This window comes from Myxine glutinosa, chromosome 1 (assembly GCF_964187855.1).
Source record: "Myxine glutinosa chromosome 1, kmMyxGlut1.1, whole genome shotgun sequence".
Taxonomy (NCBI): domain Eukaryota; kingdom Metazoa; phylum Chordata; class Myxini; order Myxiniformes; family Myxinidae; genus Myxine; species Myxine glutinosa.
The window spans coordinates 256,250,433-256,262,804 of record NC_136261.1 but is presented as its reverse complement, the minus strand read 5'-3'; the positions used below and the strand labels follow the sequence as shown (position 1 = coordinate 256,262,804).

The window sequence follows — 12,372 nt, the reverse complement described above, 5'->3', positions numbered from 1 at the left end:
GCACCTCTGGCACACACTCACTATTCGTGTCACACTCCGTACTCCCCGATTAGCCCGATTCCACCCGACGTTGACCAGAATCATCAAATTTTGCTTTTTTTTCTAATTTCGGGGCCAAAACACTATCCTCATCACCCGTCTACTTATTAGATCCTCTCGGTGCGCCGTGACATCATTAAACTCGGTTAGTAAAGCCGAGCAATGAATTCGGGTGGTTTGGTCGCCTGCAGGTTGAATCCGTCCGGCTTTCGGTTCAAGGGAGGTGGTTTGGTTGGACCGAGATTCCACGCACCATCTCGGCGCGGCACCTTGTGGTCCCGGGCCCGATGGCTCAATCTCCCCCGGTCGGAACCCCGTCCCCACGAGGGGGCACCGTTCCGCTTCCTCCCACTCGCCCTCGAACCGGACCGGTCGCCTCGCCCGCCAAAGCCCGGACTCGACCATGCGGGGCGGGGCCAAGCCCGAATCGGCAACAACGCTTCGAAGAGAAGCGACGCAGCATCGACCCGCGCCGGGCCTCGCACCCAACAAAGCACCCCTCGCACCGAGTGCTCACATCGGCTATCCGTCGCCCTAACCGCTAACCCGGTTACCGTCGATGCTTCACTTGCATGCTTACAAGCATACGCTACCCCTTTCACCCTCACAAAACCCGGCGTTCCAACGCTGTCCGTACATTCCACCAACGCTCTCCCTGTTACACACCACACCTCTCGCGCACACTTTGGTCCACACCTCTCCTCCGTTACGTCCTCCGTAACACTCACCATGGGCGTGCACTCTTGCATCCGCTCACTAACGCGCTCAGATGGGCTCTCCCACACTCGCGCAATGACCAACTCAGGTGTGCTTCCTCGCACACGTTCCACCACCACCTTACTCTCCGTGTCACACTTCGTACACCCCGACGTGCATTCTCGCTCGCACTCGGTTTCACACTCGCGCTCCGATGTGCCCTCTCGCACCTGCGCCATCACCAACTCACTATTCGTGTCACACTCCGTACACCCCGACGTGCATTCTCGCTCACACTCGGTTTCACTCTCGCGCTCCGATGTGCCCTCTCGCACCTGCGCCATCACCAACTCACTATTCGTGTCACACTCCGTACACCCCGACGTGCATTCTCGCTCGCACTCGGTTTCACTCCCACACTTTATAACACACCCACTCGCCGACGCACACTTTTTCCTCCCACGCGTGCCATTTCCACTCACACGGGACCCTTCACCAATGCCCGGATGCTTCCTCGTACCTTTCCTTACACACCCAGGTACACTCATCCCACTCCTGACACCAATTGTTAAAGACGCGGTTTTAGATGTTATTTTACCGAGCGGTTGGTATTACCGCGTCCGAACAGTTACTCCCCGATTAGCCCGATTCCACCCGACGTTGACCAGATCGCACCGCAGATATTCAATCGGGAATCTTCTAAAGCGACCGAAAGAGAAGGAAAAGAGAAAAAGACAGAGTACGGAGGAAGAACAGATTTATTATACACACACAAGCAATGGATGGAAGAAAGGGAAAACCCTCCGTCGCGTATCCGCTGCTGTTGCTTTAGACGTCACGCGCTGGCTCGGGCACACCTGCTCCTCTCCTTCTGGTGGAGCCGTCTCCCTCCTTTCAGCGCGTCTCTCCAAAGCTGGTTTCCTTTCCGAGTACCTCTCCTCTTTGGCTTGGAGCGTTTCGCATCTCACCGCTCTTCTTGGTGCCGCCTCTTCGCTCCTCTCCCAGGTCATCTCAAGTCATCTCGTAAAGCAGTCCCTTACAGTCGCTTTTATCACTCGGGGCGGAATCAAGCCGCCGGCTCCGAGGGCACGCCTACCGGGTCGCTCACCGCGGTGCTGATTGGCTGTTAGGGCTGGCTCACTCCTCCCCTCTATGACGAGGTGGAGACACGCCTTTCTTCTCCGAGATTAGCACATGGGCAATGGCGGCTTGCGGGATTGAACACAACTCGCACCCTTTTGAAAGGAACTTTGGAGAGCAGAGATGATTTGGGAATTGAAAGGGCCTACGCTTATTTTGTTTGATACAATGCAAAGTCAATCTAGTGGGAAACACATATTTAGCCTACATGGAATAAGGAAATACACTATTTAAAAAGATATATCGTTGCCTGCGTGTAAGTTTCATGGAATTAACTAGGAGGACGGCTGCGACCATTATTTACATTACGAGGGTGTTTACACATAACAAAACCATACTTTTTTACATTCGTTACACTTCCTCCAAAATTGTTACACTTCTTAAAAACCGTTACACTTCTCAAATTCGTTACCCACTTCTCAAAACCGTTACAATATATATATATATATATATATATATATATATATATATATATATATATATAATATATATATATATATATATATATATATATATATATATACACACACATATACACACACACACACACACATGCACACACATATACACACAATATATACACAAAAATACACACACATATACACACACACACATATATACACACACATACACACACACATACACACATATACACATAAAATATACACACATATACACACACATATACACACATACACACACATACACAAACATATACACACACATACACACACATATACACACACATATACACACACACATACATACACATACACATAAAATACAAACACATATACACACAAGTACACACATATACACACATAAAAAATATTTGCGAAGTTACAAACAGACAGTGGTGAAAACATAACCTCCATCCACCTTCGATGGCGGAGGTAATAAAGAAAACGCAAGAATTAGAAAGAATAAAGATTAAAATGTAAAAACAAAAAGAAATGCGAAAGATGTTTGAAAGAAACTGGATGGATGCATTTCAGCAGTTCTTTTTCAGGTAAAAACGCAGCAACATTTACCAGATACCAGGTTGTGTGATCAGGACGAATTGATTAGATTTTGGTAACGACCTGAATTGGAGTTTTTTTATTTCACCCGCCTCCAAAGGTGGACAGAGGTTATGTTTTCATTCCTGTCTGTTTGTTACTTCGCAAAAAAAAAAGGTTTTTTCACAAATCTGTTGATCTCTCCAGTTTATGTATGCGTTTTTGTGTTTGTCTGTCCGCTCACTTACACTTCATGCCTACAGGTCACAATTTTAAACGCATGTTCACAAAACTTCAACAAATGGCAGAGTTGGTGGTCCGACATATTCCTATTAATTTTTTTAGGTCAAAAGGTCAAAAGGTCAACAGAGGCCAAAGGTCAAGCACTTACCTCCAAATTCCTAAAATACTCAATTTTAATTCGTTTGACTTGAAATCTGAACAGGATTTTCACATCAGCGAACTGAAACCAACCACCAACTATTTTTGAGATCAACATGGGTCACATGGTCTTCATAGGCCAAATGTCACCCACTTTTTTCAAGTATCTAAAATCCGCAACATTCATTCGATTGACTTGAAATTTGAATCGGATTTTCATATCAGTGAACTGAAACCAACCACCAACTATTTTTAAGATCAACATAGGTCACATGGTCAACATAGGCCAAAAGGTCAACATCGGCCAAATTTCTAAAATTGTCAATTTTCATCCGATTAACGAAACATTTTAAGACGATTTGCATATCAGGTCACAGAATTCCACCTCCAATTATTTGTGAGGTCAAATGATGCTCAACTGAGTGCGATTCCACTCTGTTCTCTCAGAATTGCATGTGCATGGAAATGACTTCCTCCTTCATGCATGTTCATGCCAATGACGATATTTCCTGATACATGTGTCTGCCTCGTTAGCGCAGTAGGCAGCGCGTCAGTCTCATAATCTGAAGGTCGTGAGTTCGAGCCTCACACGAGGCACTTTATTTTGTCTCCTATTAAAATCATTTGAGTTTCGAGATGACATCAATTCAACTCGTCCTTGATATTACATTTTGTAAAACAAAAGAGTGAAAGGAGACAGAAACAGCCGGTCACGTGCTTGTCGTTGGGCCCTCCACAAGTCTGAGTTCGATCAGTGAGTTTGTATTGATAGTCCGTTCTATATTAAACTAATCACTCCGGTCCTGATTGCTGTCCTTTGAACATAATCTCAGCATTATGACTTATCCATCAGCTTCTTCAGCACGTCAAGTCCGATTGTATTGAGCCATGGTGTGATTTCGTGCCACTCCAGTTGTACCTTTGATGTGACGTGCTCATCACGTGATGATTTCAGGGAACGAAAATTAATGAAAGTTTCGTTGGTGTTTGATTTCGTCGCCACCTTGAAAACTGAGTTCATCCCGATAAATCGATTGTGCCGCCATACAGATGTCCCAGTGAGAGAGAGAACATGGCACCTGTCCCAGCAAATGGTAGCAGGTTGTCTTCAACTGGCGTAAAACGAGCTGTTTTTACCCTGCGCTCACGAAGCTAAAAGCAGTGTTCGGCATTCGGGTTGCGTGCGTACCTGTTGGCGTACCTGCAGACGTATGGCGTACCTGCGTGTCTGCATTTTAAAAATTCATTTTCTCGGCAACCATTCGTCCGATTGACACGAAATTTTACCATAGGAGCGCATCCGCCTGTACAATTTTTATATTTATAATTATGACGTCATAGGTCACGTGGTAAGGACGCCATCGTGGAAAAAACGAAAAACGTTGCACCTCCACATCTCCAAAATCACTCAATGGAAAAAATTTAAACCTTGCTCTTTGTAAAGAACTCAGCATGGAGAATAGGTGTTGTTAACGATGACGTCATTGGTGCCATAATTATGCGGTCATAATTCGACCGGGACAACGCTTAGTCTGATCATTTTGAAATTTATAGAGCGTGATCTATGCAACAATTATATTAGAGAATATAAATTTATGATGTCATCGCTCACGTGGTCTGGTAGCCATATTGGATCAAAGGAAAAACAAGTCCAAAAGTCTAACAGCAGCGTAGCTGGGCTTGTAAAGTATTATAAACCACAACCAGATATGTTTAGTTTTTCAAACAGTCGCTAATGCTGCTTATTACATTAAACAAAGAAATTTTGAGGAATCCCGACTTCCGTGAGGTAAGTTTCCCGACAGAACTGAGCGAAGATCTACTGTAATCTATGTACGTCACAGGGGTTGGGGGTGTGCTCATTTACCAAGCAGCTAGCAAGCGCTTGCCAAGTCAGCCGTGCCTTAAGGGTTTTGAATGGCGTGCTTGCTCGAATGCTTAAACCACTTTGCGATCTCTCCACAACAAACTTGGTAAATGAACACACACCCAATGTTTTTGAGACCAGACCATAGAGAGACTGTAATCTGTATACCCCAAAGATGAATGGCCCTTCCTGCAGCTTCTATAGTGGGCGGGTGTACTTGTACGGTCGGCTGACTCAGCCGTCATAATGACATCATCGACGTAATGACGTAACGGACACAAAACTGCAGCTACTTTAACATGAAGAAGATGATATATTTTAACTTCCAATAAGTTTTCAGTCACTACGAAGGGATTAGTGTTGCGATTAGATTTACTACAATATTAACGTTACGTTATCATTATTTCGAAAATGATGTTACTATCAAATAAATAGCACCGCAAAGCGGGCGTAACCCCTCAGCCCATGCATGGTGGAAACCAATTTCAAGATGGCTGCCGTGGCGGCCACATTGAAAATCGCAGCGCGCCCATTTTCGAAAGGCACCTTCCTCGACTCAACCCCAACACACATTGCAAAAATGAATTTAATCGGACAACCCATTCTGCCCAAAATTGCCAGAAACCAATTTCAAGATGGCTGCCGTGGTGGCCATATTGAAAATCGCAGCGCGCCCATTTTCGAAAGGAACCTTCCGCTACTCAACAACAACACACACTGCAAAAATGTATTTAATCGGACAAGCCGTTCTGCTCGAAATTGACGGAAACCCAAAGTTGACGGACGCCCGGGTGGCTGCCGTGGCGGCCATATTGAAAATCGCAGCGCGCCCATTTTCGAAAGGAACCTTCCTGTACTCAACCCCAAAACACACTGCAAAAATGGATTTAATTGTACAAGCCATGCTCCTTGAAATTGACGGAAACCAAAAGTTGACGGACGCCCGTGACAACAATACCCCTTCGCCCAATTTAGGCTGAGGTGTGAAAACCGAATTCCTTACTTCCTCGGTTATTAATAGCCGGCGAAGCCGGTGTTGTGAATGAACGCATACGTATTATGTTGAAAAACCAGATTTTTCTGGTTCCTTTGAGAATTTCAAGCTTTGACGCACCAAATCACTCAATGGAGGCCACCATCTTGCGGATGCGGAAGTATGCATAACAAATTGAGAAAAAGTTCAATAAGAGTCTGCTTCACCTGTCTTTTTTTGATTCACAATCTTATGCACCTCTAATTAGTAATTAAAATACTTTAAGACCAACCTCGTTCCCTGGACCCGCAGGGCCCTGGTTATCTTCAACGAAAATCGTCACCAAACACCGGAACCAATGAGATTCGAGCATTTGAAAAAATATTTCAAAAACCAAATCACCCAATAGAGGCCGCCATCTTCCGGATGCGGAAGTATGCATAAAAAAATTGCGAAAAAGTTCAATAGGAGTTTGTTTCACCCGTCTTTGTTTGAGTCACAATCTTATGCACCTCTAATTTGTAATTAAAATACTTTAAGACCAACCTCGTTATCTTCAACGAAAATCGTCACCAAACACCGGAACCAATGAGATTCTTGCATTTGAAAAAATATTTCAAAAAGGCTTGCTACGCGTTTCGGAGTGTGAAAACGGCGTCAAATATTCTAAATTTGACGAAGAATTATTTTTTAGATATCTCACGGCCGTAGGGGATAGTTTTTCACGGCCGGAAATATCCGAAGTTGAGACGGAATTCATCGAATAATCAAGAAGTAAATTTTATCAATTTTAATCTCATCCAGAATGCAAATGGTGTCATTTTAGGTCTGAATTTGCAAAATTTTGTGAGCTGACCAATCAGCGATCAGCTTAGGTCAGCCAATCAGCTCCATCGACACGGTTTGATTAACGACAGTCACACATTGCCATTGAAACGGCGCTACCGTCTGATCTGTCGGCACTGACCTTACTGCAAGCTAACTTCTTCTGGTGGAGGAAGCCGCAGTGTCCGGAGAGAACCAGTCCTGACAGCGACTGAAGTTCGAAGACTACACACATACTGTGAAAACGTATATTAAGCCCAGTTAAAATTTCTTAAAATAGGCCCTAAGCTAGCACATCGTATAGTTACTTCCTTAAGCTTCTTGTGACATTTATTGTAAGTAGGTATTGGGGAGGACTGTCTGCTCTTCTCTTTTACCAAGTCTTACCAGGTACGGTACCTACTACACCTACCTACTACCAACTACCTAACCTACTGATGCCATAGTGATGGGTAAAATAGTGGCAAGAGGCTTTTTCTTCGCCAGCTCATTGCAACTTTGCAGTCGGGTACTAGTAGCCGGCGAAGGCGGTGTTGTGAATGAACGCGTATTATGTTGAAAAGCCAGATTTTGCTGGATCCCTTGAGAATTTCGAAATTTGACGCACCAAATCGCTCCATGGAGGCCGCCATTTTGCGGATGCGGAAGTATGCATAAACAATTGCGAAAAAGTTCAATAGGAATTTTGGTTTCACTCGTCTTTGCTTGATTCACAATCTTATGCACCTGTAATTTGTAATTAAAATAAGCCAAATTTTGCTGGATCCTTTGAGAATTTCGAAGCTTTTTGACGCACCAAATCGCTCCATGGAGGCCGCCATCTTGCGGATGCGGAAGTATGCATAAAAAATTGTGAAAAAGTTCAATAGAGGCTTTGGCTTCGCCGGCTCATTGCGGCTTTGCAGTCGGGTCATATTAGCCAGCGAAGCTGGTGTTGTGAATGAACGCGTATGTATTATGTTGAAAAGCCAGATTTTGCTGAATCCTTTGAGAATTTCGAAGCTTTGACGCACCAAATCGCTCCATGGAGGCCGCCATCTTGCGGATGTGGAAGTATGCATAAAAAATTGGGGAAAAGTTCAATAGGAGTTTGTTTCACCTGTCTTTTTTTGATTCACAATCTTATGCACCTCTAATTTGTAATTAAAATACTTTAAGACCAACTTCCTTCCCCGGGCCCGCACGGGCCCTGGTTATCTTCAACGAAAACCGTCACCAAACACCGGAACCAATGAGATTCGAACATTTGAAAAAACATTTCAAAAAAGCTTTTTACCACATTTCGGAGGCTGAAAACGGCGTCAAATATTCTAAAATTGACGAAGAATTATTTTTTAGAAATCTCACGGCCAGAGGGGATAGTTTTTCATGGCCGGAAATATCCGAAATTGAGACGGAATTCATGGAATTAATCAAGAAGGAAATTTTATAAATTTTAATCTCATCCAGAATGCAAATGGTGTCATTTTGAACTAGGTACGGTACCTACTACACCTACCTACTACCAACTACCTAACTTACTGATGCCATAGTGATGGGTAAAATAGTGGCAAGAGGCTTTGGCTTCGCCGGCTCATTGCGGCTTTGCAGTAGGGTACTAGTATTAGTGCCGAACACCAATCATCATTGATCATGAACCATACACCGCTTCAATCCATTAACTTTCCATTCACGACATTGGAATTAAAGTGTTATGGTTATATTTACTATATTATTATTATTACGAAAACGATACTACTGAAACGATACACTACTGTATTAAGAAAGCTGGGCTTAATTTGTCCGAAGTGGAAGGTGAGGCATGAAGCCTAAGTCCTATACGTACCGTATTGTTGGTAGAGCCGTAACGCCGATGCTTTCGATATTTGATGATCATTTTAACAATCGGTTTGTTTGTATTTCACACTGAATGAAATACGTAAAGGTAGAGCATGGCGATTGTGATTTATGACAGGTTCGACAATATGTTCGGCATGAACGGAATATAAATCAACATGGCGGTGCGTGGAGAGTCAGCCACAGCACCGCCATAATGACATCATACGTAATCACATCACCCTGTCATGTGACCAGATTCTCAGCTCTGATTGGTATACGTTTGAAGGTACATACATACATACATACATACATACATACATACATACATACATACATACATACATACATACATACGAACATACATACAAACATGCATACACACAAACAGACGGACAAACACTGTTCTAGACGGCTTTGCCCTGTGGGCTCCGCCGTAAAAACACTTCAAAAACAGAAGAGTTGGCTCGCACCAAGTTGACTGCGCAGGGTAAGTTTTCTATGAATACTATATAGTTTTCAGTATTTAGACAAAAGAGTGGAAATTTAAGATTTCGTTAATCATAACAGTTCTGTTCCTGAATGTAAATCGCACACTTAATAAAAAGAACTATGAGAAATGTCTATCCGTGGATGAGAGGAGTCGAGTTTGTACCATTTCCTGTTAATACAAACGAGCAGTAGCAGTGGATAAAACACACACACACACACACACACACACACACACACACACACACACAGACAAACGGCTCTCCTATAGCATAGATTGTTTAATGTGACCATACTCCATACATGTTACCTGTAAGTATACTATATTTCTGTCCCCCTCCTCTCCGACAAGCCTTCTCCATATTCTCACAATAAAGTTTTGTTTTTGCAATCTTTGTTTAAACAAATATAAAAACACTAATATGGTTTGTAAAATGAGGATATTGTTTAGATTATGCAATTATTGGTTTTTGTGTCTTGACCACAATTTCATTCGTTGTTGTAAATAGGTTGTCCTGCCTTCCCATTCCCCATTCTCCTATTCCCATTACCCCTGCCCCACCGATCCTCGCTCTCCTCACCACGTCCCATCCCTTCCTCCCTATTCCCCCCTCTTACTTCTCGAAACTCACTCCTTCTCTCTCAATTTTCCTCCCCTCCTGCCTCCCACTTCCTCTATCCAACCCCATGTAGTTTTCCGTTCCCTTCTTCGTTCATTTGATAAACCAGATGGTGTGCGTGAGACGGTGTGTGAAACGGTGTGCGTGAGATGTTGTGCGCATGAACATCCTTTGCCTGCCAATTCTTTGGGGTTTTTTTTCATGTCGAATAGTTTGCATCTTCCAATTTTCCTTCCAATTCCGGAATTCCTTTCATCTCCCATATTTTATCCAGAAACGTCGAGATCAAAGTGTTTACGATCGATTGTCAATGACGATATTTCCCGATACATGTGTCTGCCTCGTTAGCGCAGTAGGCAGCGCGTCAGTCTCATAATCTGAAGGTCGTGAGTTCGAGCCTCACACGAGGCACTTTCTTTTGCCTCTTTTTAAAAAATCATTTGAGTTTCGAGATGACATCAATTCAAATTGTGCTTGATATTACATTTTGTAAAACAAGAAGAAACAATCAGAGATTGCAGACCCTAGCCAGAACGTGTTTTAGTGGTTTTAAGGCTTTTGTGTTAAAACAAATATGGCGGCCGAACCACGTGGACGATGACGTCATTATTTTTTTCTCCCCCAATTTATCCCTGGAGCCTCGATGATGCGCAAGAAATTTCATCTTGCTCGGAAGAAGTTTTGTGCATGTCGAATTATGACGTCATAATGGAGGCACATATGATATCATCATTAACAGATTTTATTCCCCATGGAGAGTTATTTACAATGAGCCATGTCTCAATCTTTTCTGTGCAGCGCTTTCGGAGATATGGAGGACCAAAGTTTTTCGGTTTTTCCAAGATGACACCCATACCACGTGAGCTAGGACGTCATAATTATCATTACAAAAATGGACAGCAGGAGAAAGCACACCTATGGTAAAAATTTCCTGTTAATCGGACCAACGGTTGCAGAGAAAATCATATTTATTCTGTGCGGATAAAGAGACAGACAAACAAATAAATGAAAAATCACTCATAGAGCGACACTTGGCAAAAGGAAACAAAGCAGAATGGTAATCAGTAGAGCATCCTTTTGACCTCATAAATAATTGGTGGTTCAATTATGTGACCTGATATGTTAATCCTATTCAAATTTCAGGTCAATGGGATGAAAATTGAGGATTTTAGAAATTCGACAAGGTTGTTGACCTTTTGGCCTATGTTGACCTTTTGGCGTAAGTTGGTCTTAAAAATAGTTGGCGGTTGAATTCAGTTAGCTGATATGAAAATCCTATTTAAATTTCAAGTCAATCGGATGAAAATTGAGGATTTTAGAAATCTTGAGAAAAGTGATTGACCTTTGGCCTATGTTGACCTTTTTGCCTAAGTTGGTCTCAAAAATAGTTGGCGGTTGAATTCAGTTAGCTGATATGAAAATCCTATTTAAATTTCAAGTCAATCGGATGAAAATTGAGGATTTTAGAAATCTTGAGAAAAGTAATTGACCTTTGGCCTATGTTGACCTTTTGGCCTAAGTTGGTCTCAAAAATAGTTGGTGTTTGAACTCAGTTAGATGATATGTAAATCCTATTCAAATTTCAAGTCAGTCGGATGAAAATTGAGGATTTTAGAAATTTGAAATGTTGTTGACCTTTGGCTTATGTTGACGTTTTTGCCTATGTTGATCTCAAAAATAGTTGGTGGTTGAATTCAGTTTGCTGCCATGTAAATCCTATTCGTATTTCAAGGTAATCAAATGAAAATTGAGGATTTTAGAAATTTGAAAAAAAGTGGTTGACCTTCGGCCTATGTTGAACTTGTGACCTATGCTGGTCTCAAAAATAGTTGGTGGTTGAATTCAGTTTGCTGATATGAAAATCATATTCAGATTTCAAGTCAATCAGATGAAAATTAAGGATTTTAGAAATTTGAAAAAAGTGGTGACCTTTGGCCTATGTTGACCTTTTGACCTGTTCACCTCAAAAATATATAGGATTTTGTCAGACAAAAAATATGTAGGATGACGGTGATTGATGATATCCTGCCGGATTTGCAGAAAGCACGTGTCTTCAGCGCATTCGACGCGAAGAATGGGTTCTGGCATGTGCAGTTGGACGAGCCAAGTTCCTTTCTGACAACATTCAATAGACCATTCGGTCGCCACCGTTGGTTGAGGATGCCATTTGGAATTAAATCTGCACCTCGAGAATTCCAGAGGCATGTTCATCAGGCCTTGGAGGACCTACCCAGCTGTACGAAGGTTCATGATGACATTGTGTTGTACGGCGAAGGAAGAACCGATGAGGAAGCATTAGTCGACCACGATCGGAAGTTGATCCTGTTTTTCAAGAGGTGCAGACTGAAAGGATTGCATTTGAACACCGAGAAAGTGCATTTGATTGCATTTGAACTCCACCAGTAACAGGTCTCCTTTCTCGGGAATTTACTTACGAAGGAGGGAGTGAAGCCTGACCCTCAGAAAGTGCAAGCGGTATTGGCGATGCCTATGCTGACAGACATCCCAGGAGTACGTCGCTTCATTGGA

General features: G+C 42.8%; 2 non-coding genes across 2 annotated transcripts; both read left to right on the top strand.

The window, feature by feature from the left end:
• The first annotated feature begins 3,778 nt into the window (after nucleotides 1–3,778).
• TRNAM-CAU (transfer RNA methionine (anticodon CAU)) lies at nucleotides 3,779–3,851 on the top strand. Its single transcript has one exon. It is a non-coding gene; the product is annotated as a tRNA-Met (tRNA).
• A 6,330-nt stretch (nucleotides 3,852–10,181) lies between these two features.
• Nucleotides 10,182–10,254, top strand: TRNAM-CAU (transfer RNA methionine (anticodon CAU)). Its single transcript has one exon. It is a non-coding gene; the product is annotated as a tRNA-Met (tRNA).
• Nucleotides 10,255–12,372: the final 2,118 nt, after the last annotated feature.